Here is a 20,198-nt window from a genome sequence, read left to right on the forward strand (position 1 = left end):
AGCCGTCTCCCCTTCTCTCTGCTGCTGGACGTTTTGCTTCCTGGATCCCCACTATCTTCCTCTTTCCTGTTTGCATCTTTATTTTGCTAAAGCAGTGGTTCCCAAACTGCACTGTGCACCAGAACCACCTGACTGAAGACATCTGGGGTGGGCAAAGATGCCTTTTTTAAGAAGTTGCCAGGTGCAGCCACTGCCACTGGTCCTGGTTCCAGGACCACACATTAAGGACCACAACACTAAGGCACAAAGTCAAGTTGCTTCCAGAGCTGTGGAACAAGCGAGATACATTTAGAGACTTGGAACATCTGAAAATGTCTGTGTTCTACTGTCACAATTAAGAGTTTGGTGAAAGGGGCGCCTGGGTGGCTCAGTCGGTTGAGCGTCCGACTTTGGCTCGGGTCATGATCTCAGTCTGTGAGTTTGAGCCCTGCATCAGGCTCTGTGCTGACAGCTCAGAGCCTACAGCCTGGAGCCTGTTTTGGATCCTGTGTCTCCCTCTCTCTCTGACCCTCCCCCGTTCATGCTCTGTGTCTCAAAAATAAATAAACGTAAAAAAATAAAAAATAAAAAAAAAAGAGTTTGGCAAAAGAATTCTATGATGCAAAGCAGTGACCCTCAAAATATGAAAGCTCCACGAGTTTCTAGATTGCGATGATGCTGTTGAGAAGTTTGAGGTCTTTCTGATCCCCATACCTTTGTACTGACCCGTTTTCTTGTTGTCCTCAATGTCCCAACCATGTTGATGGGTCTCTGAGTGGTTTCTATTCATCCCCTGATCTGGGTAAATGGACTTTCAATCTCAAAAATCCTGTTCTTCAGTCCTGGAAAACCTCTTATTTCTCTGATTATTTTCTCCCCCATTTTCCCCACCCTGTCTTTCTAGAATGCCTATCTGAATATTTAATATTTAGCTTTTTAGATCCATCTTCCACTTTGCTTTTCTCTCCCATTTTCCATCTGTGTCTTTTATTTTTTTTTAGTTTTTGTTTTTTTTTGAGCAGCAGGCAAAAGTTTATTAGAGCATAAGATCAGAAAGTAAGAACAGTAGGAAAGCTCTCTTTACAGAGGGGATGTTAGAAAGTGAATGCCCTCTGTGTCTTACCGTTCTAATTTTAAGGAAGTTTTAACTTCTTGTATTGAAATTTTCAGTTCTACTGTGCATTTAATTTCCAAGAGCTTCTTAAAAAAACTCCTTGTTGATGGTATCTTATTCTTATGCCTTTGATATATCATTTGTCTCGGACGTTAACGACAGTTTTTGCAAATTTCTTCTCCCCACATAGTTTCTGTTTCTTCCGAGTTCTTTTCTTTTCCTTCCTCTCTTTTTCAACTGACACTTTCCTCAAGTCTGGTCACCCTTGCCTGTCCACTCACTCATATCGGAGGGCCGAACACTACAAAGCTGATGGGAAGCTCTGTGGACATACGTGTGTTCACCTGAAGCTTCATTTTAGGATGGTCAGGCTATGCCCCTGCATGACGGAATCCCCGAAGGTTTGTCTTCTCTCTTGCACTGGTCAGATTCTCCACACGTGACTCTTCCAATCTCGTACATGGAGTACAAGCCTGGCTGACAGCATTCTGAGTGACAGGAAGGAGAAGCAGCTGGCGGGCAGGGGGAGAGGGCATTAACACTGAATAGGTAAGCGTCCACTTAAGCCTCTACATTTCAGTACCCTGAGCCCCCCTCAACTGCACTGAGAACCTCCAGACCTTGTTTGAACCTCTGTAGACGCTGGATCTCTGGGAGGGGCCGTTACCAGTTGGGTGAAGTGGGACAGAATTTATGGGACCTGCTGGCTCAGGTTTCCCTCTCCCACATCCGTGAGGTCAGTCACTCCTCCTATCACTTCCTAGGTTTGTCTCCTCTCCTTCTCTAGTCGCTGCAGGATAACTTTTTGTAAGGCAATTTCTTTAATGTCATTTCTAGTGAGGGTTTTAGAGGAAACAGGTGGGCAAAATGCCCTCTTGTAACTGGAAGCCCATGTCCCTGTCCTTCTGTCTCCCTTATAATGCTTTATTATTTTTTTTTTTATTTGTGTGGGGGGGGGGGTCGGCGGGAGGAACAGAGAGGAAGACAGAAAATCTTAAGCAGGCTCCACACTGTGGAGCCCCATGTGAGGCTGGATCTCACAGTGCTGAAACCATGACCTGAACCAAAATCAAGAGTCAGACACTTAACTAACTGAGCCACCCAGGTGCCCCACAGTGCTTTCTTTTTTATTATTTTTTAAATGTTTGTTTATTTTTGAGAGAGCACACGCGGGACAGGGGCACAGAGACGGACAGAGCATCTGAAGTGGGCTCCACACAGACAGCAGCAAGCCCGATGTGGAGCTTGAACTCACAGACCATGAGCTCAACAGACTGAGCCACTCAGGTACCCCATAAGGCTTTATTACTATTATTTTTTAATGCTTATTTATTTTTGAGAGACAGGGAGCAGGAGAGAGGCAGAGAGAGAGGGAGACAGAGAATCTGAAGGAGGCTCCGTGCTGACAGCAGACAGCCTCATGCGGGGCTCGAGCCCATAACTGTGAGATCATGACCCGAGCCAAAGTCTTATGCTTAACTGACTGAGCCACCCAGGCACCCCCATAATGCTTTACTTTCAAAAATGCATTTTTGAAGTGTATGTGATGTACAATGTTCTATTAGTTTCAAGTGTACAATCTATCAAATTTGACAATTCTTTTTTTTAATGTTGATTTAGTTTTGAGAGAGAGAGAGAGAGAGACAGAGACAGAGCATGAGCGGGGGAGGGGCAGAGAGAGAGGGAGACACAGAATCCGAAGCAGGCTCCAGGCTCTGAGCTGTCAGCACACAGCCTGATGCAGGGCTCGAACTCACAAACTGTGAGATCATGACCTGAACCGAAGCCGGACGCTTAACCGACTCAGCTACCCAGGCACCCCATCAAATTGGACAATTCTATAATATTACTCAGCACTCCCCAAGATACATGTAGTCACCATCTGTCACCATACCATGTGATCCAGGAATTCCACTAGTGGGTATTTACCTAAGGAAAACGAAAATACTAATTCAAAAAGACATAGGCAGCCCTATGTTTATGGCAGCATTATTTACAAGAGCCAAAATCTGGAAGCAGCCCAAGTGTCCATCAATAGATTAATGGATAAAAAAGGGGTATATACATACACTGGAACATTACTCAGCCATTAAAAAAAAAAAAAAAAAGAAATTTTGACATTTGTAACAACATGGATGGACCTAGAGTATATTATGCCAAATGAAATAAGTCAGTTACAGAAAAACAAATACCATATAATTTTTCATGTAGAATCTAAAACCTAAAACAAATGAACAAAAAACCCGAAAGTCTGTTTCAGTTATAAAAAAAAAAAAAAAATGTCACAAAGAGGAAAGGTACAGCATCAAGGACATAGTCAATAATACGGTAATAACCCTGTTTAATACTTTCTTTTTCTTCTTAGCTGTTTATTACCACTTGACCTATTTGTTTATTTATGGTTCATCTCCTCCAACTGGACATAAGCTTCTTGAGAGCAGAGGCGTTGTTTTACATACTGTGTGTGCAGAGCCTAAAGCAGCACCTCATATGTATTAGGTCCTTACGATGCAGTTACAGAACAGAATATATATTATACCATTTTACTTTTTAAAGAATGTGCGCATGCATAACTGCATACACATAAACACACACAGAAAAAAGCCTGAATTTCAGGACACGGTCCAAGATGTGGAACGGTTACCACTGGGTGGTGGAATTACACATAACTGTAATTTTTTAAATTAATTTGGGGGGGGGGGATTTATTACATTTTCCAAAACAAATGTGGATCACTTATGTAACAAATACATTAAAAACTGAAAAGTAAGCCCCTCCTTAAATAAGCCCCAGAGAGGTTAAGTGATTTGGCCAAGGCCACACAGCTAAGAAGGCACAGAGCTGAGATGTGAACCCAAGCAGTCTGGCTCCTCTGTGCAACATTGCTTTCCCAGTGGCAGAGGGCCATTCCCTTTCAGACCCTTCCCTAAGAAGCCTGTCCTACCTCCGTGTTCTCCAAAAAGCAGCCCCATCAGATGGGAGAAACGTGATTAGTTCCAGTCCCTCCCAAAGACATGTAAACAGCTGTCAGCAAAACCAAAGGGCATAATAAGGTACCAGAGAGATTGGGGCTGCAGACTGGGAGGTCTGGAAACACACCACAACGCATGGGACCAACAGCAGCACTGGTGTCTGTCTGTCATGCTTCCTGGGGAGGGAGTGGGGCAGGGGCACAGACGCGGAGGTACTCGGGAAGTACTGATCGCCAGGGTACGCTGTGGCTGGATGCTGGGCGAGAATGGGCTCTGGTGGGGTGCACGGAGGGATGGAAGACGACCCCGCTCGCACCAGGGGACAACGGCTGTTTCAGCTTATGTGCGTCGCGTCACCCCCCACTGCTCCCCACCAGATGACGGTGCTGGCTCTCAGGGAAGGAGGCCTGCCTTGTGGTGGCACCGCAGCCCGTGCAGGGCTTGGGATGGCAGGGATGTCTTGGCATCTGCATCCCAGATGAATCACTGCCCTATACACGCATGTTCCTTCTCTCTGCAGCGCAGGAGGGCAGGTCGCTGTGTTCCTGGCTAGGACAGCTCTGTGCTGTCGGAAAAGACCCCTAAGAGTGTCCTGAAAGGCCTTCTCCAATAAAGAAGCCCACCCCCATCCTCCGCCCAACTACCTTCAGAGGCGGGGAGGCAGGGCTACAAAGAGGAAAAGAGCAGCTGCCTTTCTTGCTCTCTGCCAAAGCTGGCTTAGCCAAATCCCCAGGAAAATGCTGCTGCACATGAAACATGAAAATGCAAACCACAGACAGTCTGCTCTCCTTCCCATACACATGTTCAAACAAGACTGCTTTCCAGCCGTTACTGATGTCTTCTACACGATGAGGTAATTCCTATGGCTCAGTCTGTGGCTTTTGCTCTCCTTTCATTACGATGAGCCAGTTTCAACTTATTTGACCCAGATGTGCCGGCTCGGGGGAGCCTGGAGAGAAGCAGCAGCAAAGCAGGATCTGCGTGTGACACCCACCCCCACATCCCCTTCCACAAGGGCCCGGGCAGAGCCACCCAGGTGACAGGGCAGACGCCCAAAACTGGTGGGGCGCTCCATCAAAGAACCCTGGCGGAAAGGCTGGCAAGGGAGCAAGGCTGCAGGGTCTCCTGGGGACTTGTGTTATCTTCCCTCCTCTTGGGGATCTCCCCTGAGGTGTCCAGGGAGGGCAGGCTGGAGGCCGGAGAGGGGGTGGTCATTGTCCTGCACAAGCAGGCATGCTGCAAGTACTCCAGGGGAGGCCTGGAGAGACCCCCAGATAAAAAAAAAAACGGGGTGAAGGGTGTGGGCAGGGTCCTGCAGGCAGCTCTGGCCACCCCACAGCAAACCTTCGAGCCGCTAATGACCTGTCTCAATGAAAGCAGAGATGCTATTAGAAGCAGGGGAGGGGCAAATACTGATTTTTAGCCAGGCCCTGGATGTGACAGGCTCCTTCCCTCCTTCTCCTCAGTTCTCCAAGGCCCAGGAAGGACATATGACAGCCAGTGGCCCACAAGCAAATACAAGCAAATCCGGGGACTCTGAATGCCGCCCCAGGGTTGCCTGAGGTGGCCTTTGGCTACACGGTATCAGAGGTGGTCCTTTAGGAATGAGAAATGCTGCTACAGGATGGCTGTGGGACTTACTGCATTCCACAAAGTTCCATTTGAATAGAAGGACTGAGAACTGGTATCTAATGAGATAATGGAGCCACTGGTGGACAGTCCCACCATTAGGGCTGTGAGATCCCCCACGTTCCCACACACAGGAAGAAGCTATTCTGGGGAAGCAGATCAGACTGCAAAAGCTACTGGACCAAACACTTGGGAGTTCCAAAACATGGCCCCTCTCTCAAATTCCTGTCTAAAGGCATTTTCTTATTCACTCTGAGAGGAGCACAGGTACCCAGTCTCAGGGCAACATCAACGGACACTGCCACAGTATGAGTGTTGGTGGGAAGGGAGAAAGCCCAAGGCACAGGATACATCCCCCATCGAGATGGGCCCAGGCTACCAGAATTCTAGGTTATCATTCACTGAGAAGTATGGATCAGAAGGGGACAACGGAACCAGGCTGCCGCAGGCCGGCAGCCACAGCTGGAGCCAAGCAATGAAGTGGAACCAGCTATCCTGTGGGTAATCCGCCTTCGCCCACTGGTCCTGAGTAAGCTGACTTTTCTGCTGACTTGAGCCTCAAGACTGCCACAGAGTCTTGGGAACTTGCCCCATCTGGGAGACAGAGAGAAAGAGAACACCACTAGTGCTGGTGACTGCATCTCAGTCGTTCAGGATCTACTCATTTCTACTCATTTCTGAATGACATGGCTTCTCCTGGCTTCATGGAAGCCAGGTGTCTAAATGGAGAATTGAACAGAGGGAAGGGAGGAGACGGGGGCACAGAGGAGGCAGTGTGCAAGGGTTCCCTGAGCTGAGGTGGCAGGGGAAGGAGAGAATGAGCCAATTAGACTGCCATGGGAAAGGGAGAACCCAAGGTCTGGGTCAAGAATTTTACCCAGGCTGGGGCGCCTGGGTGGCTCAGTTGGTTAACTGTCTGACTTCGGCTCAGGTCATGACCTCATGGTTCATGAGTCGAGCTCCACATCGGGCTCTGGGCTGACAGCTGGGTGCCTGAAGCCTGTTTCGGACTCTGTGTCTCCCTCTCTGCCCCTCCCTGGTTTGTGCTCTGTCTCTCTCTCAAAAATAAATAAACATTAAAAACAATTTTTTTAAAGAATTTTACCCAGGTGTTAGAAACCTTTCCACCTTGCCCATAACCAGTAAAGAAATCAAATTAGTAATCAAAAATCTCCCAAAAAACAGGAGTCCAGGGCCAGATGGTTTTCCAGGGGAATTCTACCAAACATTTAAGGAAGAGTTAACACCTATACTCTTGAAGCTGTTCCAAAAATAGAAATAGAAGGAAAACTTCCAAACTCTTTCTATGAAGCCAGCATTACCTTGATTCTAAAACCAGACAAACACCACTCTAAAAAGGAGAACTATAGACCAACTTCCACGGATGAAATAATCCTCAACAAGATATCAGCCAACTGGATCCAGCAATACATTAAAAAAATTATGCACCACGACCAAGTGGGATTTATACCTGGGATGCAGGGCTGGTTCAATATCTGCAAAACAATCAATGTGATTCATCCCATCAATAAAAGAAAGGACAGGAACCACATGATCTTCTCAACAGATGCAGAGAAAGCATCTGACAAAATACAGCACCCTTTCTTACTAAAAAACCTCAAGAAAGTTGGGATACAAGGATCATACCTCGAGATCACAAAAGCCATATATGAAAGACCCAGTGCTAATATTATCTTCCATGGGGAAAAACTGAGAGCTTTCCCCCTAAGGTCAGGAACAAGACCGGGATGTCCACTCTCGCCACTGTTATTCAACATAGTATTGGAAGTCTTAGCCTCAGCCATCAGACAACACAAAGAAATAAAAGGCATCCAAATCAGCCAGGAGGAGGTCAAACTTTCACTCTTCGCAGATGACATGATACTCTATAAGGAAAACCCAAAAGATTCCACCAAAAAACTGCTAGAACTGATTCATGAATTCGGCAAAGTTGCAGGATATAAAATCAATGCACAGAAATCAGATGCATTCCTATACACCAACAATGAAGCAGCAGAAAGAGAAATCAAGGAATCGATCCCATTTACAGTTGCACCAAAAACCATAAAATACCTAGGAATAAATCTAAACAAAGAGGTGAAAAATCTATACACTGAAAACTACAGAAAACTTATGAAAGAAACTGAAGGAGACACAAAAAAAAATGGAAAAAGATTCCATGCTCCTGGATAGGAAGAACAAATATTGTTAAAATGTCCACACTACCCAAAGCAATCTACATATTCAATGCAATCCCTATCAAAATAACACCAGCATTCTTCACAGAGCTAGAACAAACAATCCTAAAATTTGTATGGAACCAGAAAAGACCCCAAGTAGCCAAAGCAATCTTGAAAAACAAAACCAAAGCAGGAGGCATCACAATCCCAGACTTCAAGCTATACTGCAAAGCTATAATCATCATGACAGTATGGTACTGGCACAAGAACAGACACTCAGATTAATGGAACAGAACAGAGAACCCAGAAATGGACCCACAAACATATGGCCAACTAATCTTTGACAAAGCAGGAAAGAATATCCGATGGAATCAAGACAGTCTCTTCAGCAAGTGGTGCTGGGAAAACTGGACAGCGACATGCAGAAGAATGAACCTGGACCACTTGCTTACACCAGTCACAAAAATAAACTCAAAATGGATGAAAGACCTCGATGTAAGACAGGAAGCCATCAAAATCCTCGAGGAGAAAGCAGGAAAAAAACCTCTTTGATCTTGGCCGCAGCAACTTCTTACTCAACGTGTCCCTGGAGGCAAGGGAAACCAAAGCAAAAATGAACTATTGGGACCTTATCAAAATAAAAACCTTCTGCACAGCAAAGGAAACAATCAGCAAAACTAAAAGGCAACCGACAGAATGGGAGAAGATATTTGCAAATGACATATCAGATAAAGGGTTAGTATCCAAAATCTATAAAGAACTTATCAAACTCCACACCCGAAAAACAAATAATCCAGTGAAGAAATGGGCAAAAGACATGAATAGACACTTCTCCAAGGAAGACATCCAGATGGCCAACCGACACAGGGAAAAATGCTCAACATCACTCATCATCAGGGAAATACAAATCAAAACCACAATGAAATACCACCTCACACCTGTCAGAATGGCTAACGTTCACAACTCAGGCAACAACAGACGTTGGCGAGGATGCGGAGAAAGAGGATCTTTTGCATTGTTGGTGGGAATGAAAGCTGGTGCAGCCACTCTGGAAAATGGTATGGAGGTTCTTCAAAAAATTAAAGACAGAACTACCCTACAACCCAGCAATTACATTATTGGGTATTTATCAAAGGGATACAGGTATGCTGTTTCAAAGGGACACAAGCACCCCAATGTTTATAGTAGCACTATCAACAATAGCCAAAGTATGGGAAAGAGCCCAAATGTCCACTGATGGATGAATGGATAAAGAAGACGTGGTGTGTGTGTGTGTGTGTGTGTGTGTGTGCGCGCGCACACACACACACACACACACACACACACGCTGGAGTATTACTCGGCAATCAAAAAGAATGAAATCTTGCCATTTGCAACTACGTGGATGGAACTAGAGGATATTATGCTAAGCAAAATAAGTCAGTCAGAGAAAGACAAGTATCATATGACTGCACTCATATGAGGACTTTAAGACACAGAACAGATGAACACAAGGGAAGGGAAGCAAAAATAATATAAAAACAGGGAGGGAGACAAAACATAAGAGACTCTTAAATATGGAGAACAAACAGGGTTCCTGGAGGGGTTGTGGGAGGGGGGGATGGGCTAAATGGGTAAGGAGCATTAAGGGATCTACTCCCGAAACCATTGTTGCACTATACGCTAACTTGGATGTAAATTTAAGAAATAAAATAAAATAAATTTAAAAAAAGAAAGAAACCTTTCCATCTTGAAATGAAAAGTTGTCATTCTACTGTCTCTCCAAGCCCCTTCGGGGCTTGGTTCACTGGCGTCACAAGCTCTAAAGCACCCAGGGAGAAAAGTAGGCAGAAATCTGCCATCGTCAGGTGGCCTCAAGGGATGAAACCAAAGGAGCAAATACCCCTTTTCCCCTACCTCATTTCAAAGCCCAGCTAATGTGAGGAGCCCACTCCACAGCTCTGTCTACACTATTACCCTCACCCAGAATACCCCTTCTACTTCTCACCCTCCCATCACCAAGTCCAGCCATCCCAGGGGCTACCACGTCCCCAGCTGTGGGAGAAACCACGTCCGCACACTCCAACCCACCGGCTCCCAGTATGCACCCCTCCGTGCTACATACCCAGCTGGCTCTAAGCAACCAGGTACAGAGGACAGGAGGGGAAGTGAAGCTGGAAGCTGGAATCAACCAAAGGGCTATCTAGAGAACAGCTGCACCAACTCGTTGCACCCTGTGCCACAACACCGCCCCAGGGGCGGCCACTTCATGCCAGATGAAAACGGGAGGGCTGTCCTCCAAAGGCATCAAACCACGGACCAGAGCAGTGGTAGGCAAGCTTTTCTGGAAAACATGACAACAGATATTTTAGGTGTTGTAGGCCATGCTGTCTCTTTCTCGTTTTCTTCTTAGTTTTTTGTTTTTTAAAACAACCCTTTAAAAATGCAACAACCATTCTTAGCTCACAGGCCACACGAAAAGCAGCAGGCCAGATCTGGCCCATAAGCTGGAGTGGACAAGAGAGCGTTGAGGGCTCTGGAGCGGGTGCTAGTACGTCTGGAATGCTACTCAAACTGCACCCTGAGGCATGGCCAGCCAGCCAGCCGAAAAGGCCCGCTCCCCATCCACAGGGCAATGGGCCAGATACTCATCCAGGAGAGGCCTGTTGTGGAAATAGACCTACCAAGTGGATAGCAGACAAAGCCCATATCAACTCACTAGACTATCAGCCTGCTTCTTCATTTGTAAACATTGATGAGCTAACGTTCACCAGACGTTAAGAGAAAACCAGCAGCCTGAAAAAGAATGACCAAAATAAACAACCAGAACCAGATCCCAGAGGAAATGAGATCAGGGAAGGGTCAAGAGATAATTCTGAAAACTATTCTAATTAGTGGGTCAGAGAAAGTCAACCCAGTTTGGACCCTGTAAAGCAAGGGCAAGATGCTAAGAAAATGAAACAGAGAATCAGAAGGAAGAAAATTAAAAATATGACTGCCAAATTAAGACCTCCACCAGGGGGCGCCTGGGTGGCTCAGTCGGTTAAGCGTCCGACTTCGGCTCGGGTCATGATCTTGCGGTCCGTGAGTTCGAGCCCCGCGTCGGGCTCTGTGCTGACAGCTCAGAGCCTGGAGCATGTTTCAGATTCTGTGTCTCCCTCTCTCTCTGCCCCTCCCCTGTTCATGCTCTGTCTCTGTCTGTCTCAAAAATAAATAAACGTTAAAAAAAAACTAAAAAAAAAAAAAAAAAAAAAGACCTCCACCAGGAGGTCTGGAAGATAAAGTTAAGGCAATCTACTGGCCTGTAAAAAGAAAAGACCTAGATGGGAAAAGCGGGAGAACACAGGAGCAATACACAGGATCACTCTAGGAGTCTCACACCTAAGAGGGTTTCCAGTAAGAGGAAAATAAAGGAAACAGGGAAGGAAATCATCAAAGAAATAACAGAAAAAAAATGTACAGAGCGGAAGAATGACATAAGACTTTAAATCAAAAGGGTCCAAAAGTACTGAGCACAATGAATGAAAAAAAAAAAAATCCAACCTCAACACAGCCTTACATATTTCAGTACACCTAAGATTAACTGAGCATACTAACATAAGCTCCAGGAAAGGAAACTGACAAAGCAGGGGGGGAAAAAAAAAAAGAATGAAAATGCAAAACCAAGTTAATTGTAAGGAAGTGAAAATCGAACTGGCATCAGATGTCTTGTTAACAACAATGGATGCTTGAAGTCAACAGATCAGCGTCTCCAATGTTTTGAGGGAAAGAAATTTAAATTCTGTATTCAGCCACGCATCAATCAAGAGTGAGGGCAAAATGAAGGATTCAAGGTTTACCTTTCATGTGTTCTTTCTGAGGAATTACTTAAAGACTACACATTAGCTAAACAAGAGACTAAAACCAGAGAGAAAGACATCAAATCCAGAAAACATTGTATCTAACTCAGAAGAGCTGTGAAAGGAAGTCTCAAGTTGACAGCCATGCAGCATGCAGAAAGCATCAGCTGTCCAGATTGGAGGAGCAGGAAAGAGTATTCTGGAAGCAACGTTTCCAGGAAGGACTTATCATGTAATGAATTCTCAAACCAGTAGCTGGATAATTTCAAAAACAGAGTAAAGGCTCAGGCTTCTTCCTGCCACAAGTCAAAAAAAAGGGGGGGGGGCAGGACAACTAGAAACTTTATGAAATGAAAAAAGAAAGGCATAAAATAATGGTTCAAATAGGAAATAAACTAAAAACAGCATGATTTGGAAGAACGTGTTGGGATGTGAGAACAGAGAATCTGTTTGACCTATACATCAGACACATCCCGGGGGCATGAGGGTCCACTGCACAGGGCAGGTAGGAGAGGAACCAGAGCCCTAACACACTCTGTGTGAGCGTGTAGCACACATTAAACTGGCCACCATACCGTCTGGCAGCTCAGAATCAGAGAAAACACACAAGACCTGATTACAATCGTGCAACAGAAAATACTGTGACAGTGTGAAGTACAAGCATGGCTGACAGAGAAGCTGGGAGACAGCAAAGGCCAGAGGCATGGGTGTTCTCACCCGACAGAGTGACAAGAGGGACGCAGGGCTAAAGGTTTCAGTATGTGTACGATTCCAGAGGCAATTTTTTAAGACTCTAAAAGCAATAACATAAACATAAATATTGGAAGGAGAGGGGAGACAGGGCAAGGAGAGTATAAAGAAGCCTAAACCTCTCAATTTCCACTGTGGAGGACTGATAGGGTCAAAACTGTACAAATCAAGAAGTTGTATGACCTTAGTTTTCAGCTAAGTGTTTGGAGGAAATTACCAGAAGCACCAAACCCAGAAATTCTCTTCATGGTAGTTGCTTCTGGAAAGCAGGACCAGGGTGGGGCAGAGTAGTATAAGAGCCTGTTCCTGGCCATGTAGATAAGCCCCTCAGGGCTATCTGATGAGCTGACCATGGGACTGTATGACTGTGATGAATGGCCTAATCCCACCACAGAGGTTTATTCAGTAGGTCCAGATTTGTATTCGAGAAAGCTCTTTAAGCAATCCTGATGAAAAGTTCCAGTTAAGAATCACATTACTAAATAAACGTCGAGTTCCATTCAAACCTGAGAGACTGTGGTTCCACGATCTCATATGATACAGAAGTCCACTGAGGTGGGCTAGCCAGCTATTGGATCCCTCATTTTTCTTTCAGAGAAACTGGGTCCCAGGGCAATTCCATGACTTGCGCTGGTGTCACCTCCCGGCACGGGGCTCTTCAACACCCCCGCTCAGGTGGAAACCCGTCTGGTGAGGCTTTCCCTGTGGGTCACTGCTCACAGAACTCTGGTCGTTCAGCTCAGCTGCAACAGGAGGCCTGCCGAGGACACCCACGGAGGAGGGGGCGACAGGCCTGTGCCAGCGTGTGCTGGAGTAGAGCCCACAGAGCCTGGTACCAAGCCTTCTCTTCCAGGTGCTGGAGGACCTCCCCACATTGCCCTCTTCTGCCGGGGCTGGCACCGTCCTGGCACGTGCTCCAGCACAGCACGGGCTCCCCTGTCCACGAGAGACAAAAGAGCCAGGCTCCGCCACTTGTCTGCCCCAGAGAAAAGGACAGAAGTCAAGTGCCCAAAACCCAGAGGAAGGAGGCTTTAATCAAACACTTACTTTCAGCAACAATGTCTAGAAACCAAATTTGAGAATGAAAGCAGAGCCCTAAAATGTAATGGGGGAGTGTTCTTAGTTCTTCTAAGGACCTACTAGTTTTTCTTACCTTTTATTGGCCAATATGTTATATGCCAACAGCTAACAGCAGCTGTTACACACACATGTAAAACAACAGGTGTACACATATGCACACATTTACACACATGTGTATATGTACATAAATATAAGGGGCGCCTGGGTGGCTCAGTCGGTGAAGCGTCCAACTTCAGCTCAGGTCATGATCTTGCGGTTTGTGAGTTCGAGCCCCGCATCAGGCTCTGTGCTGACAGCTCGGAGCCTGGAGCCTGCTTCCAATTCTGTGTCTCCTTCTCTCTCTGCCCCTCCCCTGTTCACGCTCTGTCTCTTAATAATAAATAAACGTTAAAAAAATTTTAAACAAATAAAATAAAATAAAAATAAATATAAAAATAGGTACCATTTGGGGCACCTGGGTGGCTCAGTCGGTTGAGCGTCCGACTTCAGCTTAGGTCATGATCTCACAGCTCGTGAGTTCGAGCCCCGCATCAGGCTCTGTGCTGACAGCTCAGACCCTGGAGCCTGCTTCTGCTTCTGTGTCACTCTCTCTCTTTGCCCCTAACCCACTCGCATTCTGTCTCTGCCTCTCTCAAAAGTAAATAAACATTAAAAAAAAAAATTAAAAAGAAAAATAGGTACCATTTGAAGACCTAAAATAAAACAAAAGAACACCCGTGCATGGAGCATGCAGTCCAAGAAACAGAGCCTTACCAGACTTTTGACATCCTTTCTGCCCTGCCTCCACCAGCGATAATCACTTTGCTGAATCAGGCATTAATCATTTCTTTATCTTCTAAATTCTATTACGTATGCATGTATCCCTAAGCAGTATATTGTTCAGCTCTGCTTGTTTTCAACTTTATCTAATTGGAATCACACTGTGTATTCTGTGTCTTGCTTTTCTGGCTCTACATGGTGAGATTCTTGACATGTATAGCTGTAGTTCATTCATTTCCCCTGCCCGGAAGAAGCAGTCTGGTGCAGGAAAACACCTTGATTTACTTATGTATTCTACGGTTCGCTGATAACTGGATTGTTTCTAGATTTTTCTATCATGAACAATGCTACCAGGGAATGGCTAGTTTAAAAAAAAAATTTTTTTTTTTACTATTTATTTTTATTTTTGCGAGAAAGAGAGACAGAGCGTGAGCAGGGGAGAGGGAGAGACAGGGAAACACAGAATCTGAAGCAGGCTCCAGGTTCTGAGCTGTCAGCATAGAGCCCCAGGCAGGGCTCGAACCCTCGAAGGGAATAGCTAGTTTTTAAAATGCTCCCTCCAAACAAGCCCTCACTCTGGACTGCAGGGGTCCTGGTTTTGCCTCTGTAAGGAGCACAGGGAGGAAAACCGTGCCTGTAGCTAAAATACTAAAATGCAGAGTTCTCTGCAACCGAAAGACGATGTGATTCCCAGGTTCTCTCCACACCCTGCCCTGGCCTCACTCCCACACAGACGCCTTCTCCTCCTCTGAACCTGAGATTCCACACCCCTGCTCTACATCGGGGAAAACAATTGGCCTTTTTAGACACAGTCTGGATTTCTGAGTCACACCCCTCTCTCTACTATCTCCCCCCCGTTCTCCCCCAGGTAAGGGAGAACAGAGATCCTGATGAAAGGGCTCCATTGATAGGCCATGGGTATGAGAGCGTGAGAGCCGGAAAAGCAGATGATCTAGGCTCTGCCCTGCATGGATGGCCAGGGAAGCATGGAGATGCCAGCCATCTGGCCTACCCGGCCCTCACATTTGCCACATGGCCACGGGGGGGAAAAAAGGAGACCTGCGCACGGTCAGGGCCAGGCACCTAATGTACACTATTTCCATTTAAGGCCCATACAATCTTAAAGGTAGAAAAGTAATAATAGAAAATGACTAACACTTACCAAGTACACACATAAGCCAGTCACAGACCATATGTGCTTTGTGTCATGAGCCATAACCCATGACTGTGATGACGAAATTGATTTAGGAAGTTAAGACCAGCATTTAAACGGAAACAAACAAGACTGGAATTAAGCTGGAAATACTGGTGACTGTCCGGTAAAGTAAGGGTTAAGTACTGTTGTGTGAACCTTCTGTGTCCCTCAAATCCACTTACATTTATTCACATGTACTGGGTCACAACGTAGAATGTATCTCTCCTTGTGGGCAGAGGCAAAAACATTTTATGTCACTTATTTCATAACAGTCCTGAACTAACCTAATTTAACAATAACTGGAGCTACTTCCCCAACTACATCTGTATCACACACCACAGACATCAACTGCCCCCTCAAGCTCCTGACAAAATGGCCTCTTTTCTGTTCCTCTTTCCTCCTCCAGAACACATGCTGTGCCCTGAACATTCTCCCACCCCCCTCACCAGCTCTTAGCACAGCTGGTTCCTTTCCATCCTCCAGGTTTCGGCTGGAGTGTCATGGCCGCACAGAGCCAGCCCCTCTCCTGCCCGTGGCCATGTAACACTTGTTTCCTTGTTTGCTGTCTGCCTCTGTGCCCCAGCTACCACTCCAAGGACAGAGCGAGTATCTGATGCACTCACCGATATATACCTAGCACAGCACCAAACATGCGGAAGGCACTCTGTCTCTGTTAAATGAATACAAAAACTTACCAAGTCTTCACAGCTGGTAAAGGGACAAAGCCAGGATTCCAGCACAGATTATGTCTGACTCGAGGCTTGCTCTTAACCTCTGCACTACATTAAAACTCAGAAACAGCACAACACTGCCTTGGGCCACACCGCTAGTAAGTAAACATTAGCACTGGGACAGGACTCGAGCACGTCCAACTCCAACGCTCATGCTCTATTGTGTCAACAGGGTGGGGGGCCATGAGTGGCTCAAAGGGGCAGTCTCTTATAGTCAGCTGAGAATTTGGAAGGGATAAAGGAGGAGAATGCAAAAATCATCAGGCTGGTAGGGAAGAAATGAGTAGAGAGATAACAGAAGAAATCGAGAGCAGGTAGTTCAGAAATCTAGGGGAGGGGTGCCTGGGTGGCTCAGTCTGTTGAGTGTCTGACTCTGGAATTCGGCTCAGGTAATGATCCTAGGGTCATAGGACTGAGCCCCATGTTGGGCTCCACACTGAGCATGAAGCCTGCTTAAGATTCTCTCTCTCTCCATCTGCTCCTTTCCCCTTCTCGCATGCTCTCTCTCTCTCTCTCTAAAATAAAAAGAAAAGAAAAGAAAAGAAAAGAAAAGAAAAGAAAAGAAAAGAAAAGAAAAGAAAAGAAAAGACTGAAAGAAAGAAAGAAATTGAAGGGAGAAGGGCTTCCCTACGCAAGCAATATTGTGGGGAAGGAGGCCTGGAGGAACAGCCAGAGTTGGCAGAAAAACTCAAGGCAGCAACTGTGCAGGGGGCTCAGAGGGCTGAGGCTGCAGGAACCCTGCCTAAAGGCCTCTACAGGCAGTGTTAGGAGTTGGTGACTCTGAGGTTGGAGAGGTGGGGCGGAGAAGGCTCCTGCACACAGGCCAAAGGAGCTGGCCAAGGGAATGCTTTGGCAATGCCGCCACCTTGTGGCTGTGGAATGCTTTGCCTATAGGAAAAAAAAAACCCGGCTGAGTTTGTTTGTTTGTTGGTTCATTTCCCAGCAGCATTTATTGAGCACCTAATATGGATCGGGTTGCTGGGGACCGTAAATGGGTCTGACATGGCTCCAAATTTCCAGGACCTCTGTCCCTACATCCAGGTGGTGACCAAACCTTGTTCAGTTTACTTCCCTCTTTCATAGTAACTTGCAGGGTGTCCTTCCCCAAACAAGACTGTAGAGCAGAAAGGGTATCCTATTCACTGCAAGTTACAGAAACCAGCATAGAACGCACCACATGAGAATAATCATGGCGGTTATTATTTAATATGGGTTAAGTGTTTTTAAAAACATTGGCACACCTGGGTGGCTCAGTTGGTTGAGCATCTGACTTCGGCTTAGTCATGATCTCAGTCTGTGAGTTCGAGCCCCACGTCGGGCTCTGTGCTGACAGCTCAGAGCCTGGAGCCTGCTTCGGATTCTGTGTCTCCCTCTCTCTCTGACCCTCCCCCATTCATGCTCTGTCTCTCTCTGTCTCAAAAATAAATAAACATTAAAAAAAAAATTTTTTTTAATAAAAAATTAAAAAAATAAAAAATAAAAACATTAGCACATGCAGTACCTGGGTGGCTCAGTTGGTTAAGCGTCTGACTTTGGCTCAGGTCATGATCTCACGGTTCATGAGTCTGAGCCCCACATAGGGCTCTGTGCTGCCAGCTCGGAGCCTGGATCCTGCTTCGCATTTTGTGTCTCCCTGTCTGTCTGCCCCTTCCCACTTGTGCTCTGCTTCTCCGTCTCTCTCAAAAATAAATGAGGGGCGCCTGGGTGGCTCAGTCGGTTGAACGTCCGACTTCGGCTCAGGTCATGATCTCACAACTCATGAGTTCGAGCCCCGCGTCGGGCTCCGTGCTGACAGCTCGGAGCTCGGAGCCTGCTTCGGATTCTGTGTCTCCCTCTCTCTCTGCCCCTCCCCCGCTCATGTTCTGTCTCTCTCTGTCTCAAAAATAAATAAAAAACATTTAAAAAAAAATTTTTTTTTAAATAAATGAGCATTAAAAAAAAAAATAAATGAATAAAGACATTTGTGTGTCTGAGCCTCAAACAGCTTACCTATGTGGGAGCTCCGGAGAGAGAGGTCAGGTAGGTGCTTACTGCAATGAGCCTGAGGTTCGTGGAGAGGGCAGGGGTGGAGAAACAAACACGGGCAGCACCGCACACAGATGGTGTTTAAAGACCAGCACCTCTCAAAGTCGGATGTGCCTATGACTCGCCTGGGGGCTTGGCTAAAATGCAGATACTAATGCTGACTTCTGAAGCTGGGTCTGAGATTCCGCATGTCTAATGAGCTCCTGGGTGACAGTAATACTGCTGGTCCACAGACCACACTTGGGAGTGGGAAAAATCCGGACCGGGTTAACCAACTGTGGCCAAAAGGTCAACTCCACCGCATGGCCTGTTTTTCCACATACAGCAAGCTAAAAGTGGCGTTTTCTTTCTTTTTTCCCTTCACCCCAGTCACAATGGAGAACTTTACTGGACTCGGCTCAGCTCGAGAGCCTTGCAGGCCCAGCACGCTGGCCCGCAGCTCTGGCCAGCCAGAGCTGGAGGAGGGGATTCCATCCGACGAGTCTCAGAGCGAACGGTAACCCCACAACCCAACACTCTACCTAAGATTACCTAGTTGGGAGACAGGGCTGCGCCACGACGCATGAACAGATCAAATCTTTGTAAGTAAGAAACATCCAGTGAAGAGAAAACGACAATTTAATGCACCCGTCTACACACAGTGCTCTAGGGCAGATGAGTGGGGGTGTCTGGCCTGGGTGGGTAATGAGTGGGCCGGGATGTCCACGGCACCCGGCAAGCAGGGGCAAGGCCAAGGGTAGCAGACAACAGGCACCGGGACACTGAACTTTTACAAGACTGATTACTGGGGGGATGGCTGTCCCGTGCGTGCGTGTCACGCTCTTCGTTTCGGAATGAGGGGGTGGTCTTGACATCGCTGTCTGTGGCTGGTGCACTCAGAGAGAGGCTACTTTGTGGGGAGGATGAGGGCAACGAGGAGACCGCAGGGGCCGAGCATCTCGGAGAAGATGAGGGTCAGGATCATGCCCATGAAGAGCGGGGGCTGCTGGGCCATGCCATGCACACCGGCGTCCCCACAGCCACCAGCCTGCTCAGGCCAGCACCCAGCTGGAGGAAACTCCTCTGGAGACTGTTGCCGTCATTCAGGGAATCAGCGACAAGGACCGCCACCACCAGCCCGTAGATGGCGATGATACCAGCGACAATGTGGGGATGATGGACTTCACGGTCGGTTCTGGCTGCATGACAGACATGGCCACGATGCTGGGCCACTCTTGGCCATGCCGTGAGCGGCACCCAGGGTGCTGAAGACCATGGCGGCCAAGGTGCCCGTGACCGTGAAAAAGGAGGTGTACTTGGGGCCATTCTTGGCCTTGGACGTGCCTGCGGGTGGGGAGAGGGTGAGCTCAGGGGGCCAAGGGGGCAGCGAGGATGGGCCGGGCACAGCAAGCGAGTGGGAGGTGCACAGTCAGGTGGCTATGAAGGTGACCCGGCTCGTCAGCTGCTGCACCCTGAATGAAAATTGCATTTTCATTTTTAAAGCAGTGGTTTAAAAAAAAAGAAAAGAAAAGGGGCGCCTGGGTGGCTTACTCGGTTAAGCATCTGACTCTTGATTTCGGCTCAGGTCATGATCCCGTGGTTTGTGAGATGAAGCCCTGCATCGGGCTCTGACAGCATGGAGCCTGCTTGGGATTCTCTCCCTCCCTCTCTCTCTGCCCCTTCCCCGTTCGCGTGCTGTCTCTCTCTCAAAAATAAATAAGCATTAGCCACTCTGGAAAACAGTGTGGAGGTTCCTCAAAAAATTAAAAATAGACCTACCCTATGACCCAGCAATAGCACTGCTAGGAATTTACCCAAGGGATACAGGAGTGCTGACGCATAGGGGCACTTGTACCCCAATGTTTATAGCAGCACTCTCAACAATAGCCAAATTATGGAAAGAGCCTAAATGTCGATCAACTGACGAATGGATAAAGAAATTGTGGTTTATATACACAATGGAATACTACATGGCAATGAGAAAGAA

General features: G+C 46.9%; 1 protein-coding gene and 1 pseudogene across 2 annotated transcripts in view; both read right to left on the reverse strand.

The window, feature by feature from the left end:
* The window catches only part of DCPS (decapping enzyme, scavenger), a 45,875-nt gene that overhangs the window by 21,570 nt on the left and 4,107 nt on the right, over positions 1–20,198 (reverse strand). The gene's annotated exons all lie outside the window — the stretch shown is intronic.
* On the reverse strand, positions 18,088–19,637 carry LOC128776163 (V-type proton ATPase 16 kDa proteolipid subunit c-like; annotated as a pseudogene).

The sequence above is a fragment of the Panthera pardus genome, unplaced genomic scaffold (genome assembly GCF_024362965.1).
Source record: "Panthera pardus isolate Hobbes unplaced genomic scaffold, ASM2436296v1 HiC_scaffold_12, whole genome shotgun sequence".
Taxonomy (NCBI): Eukaryota; Metazoa; Chordata; class Mammalia; order Carnivora; family Felidae; genus Panthera; species Panthera pardus.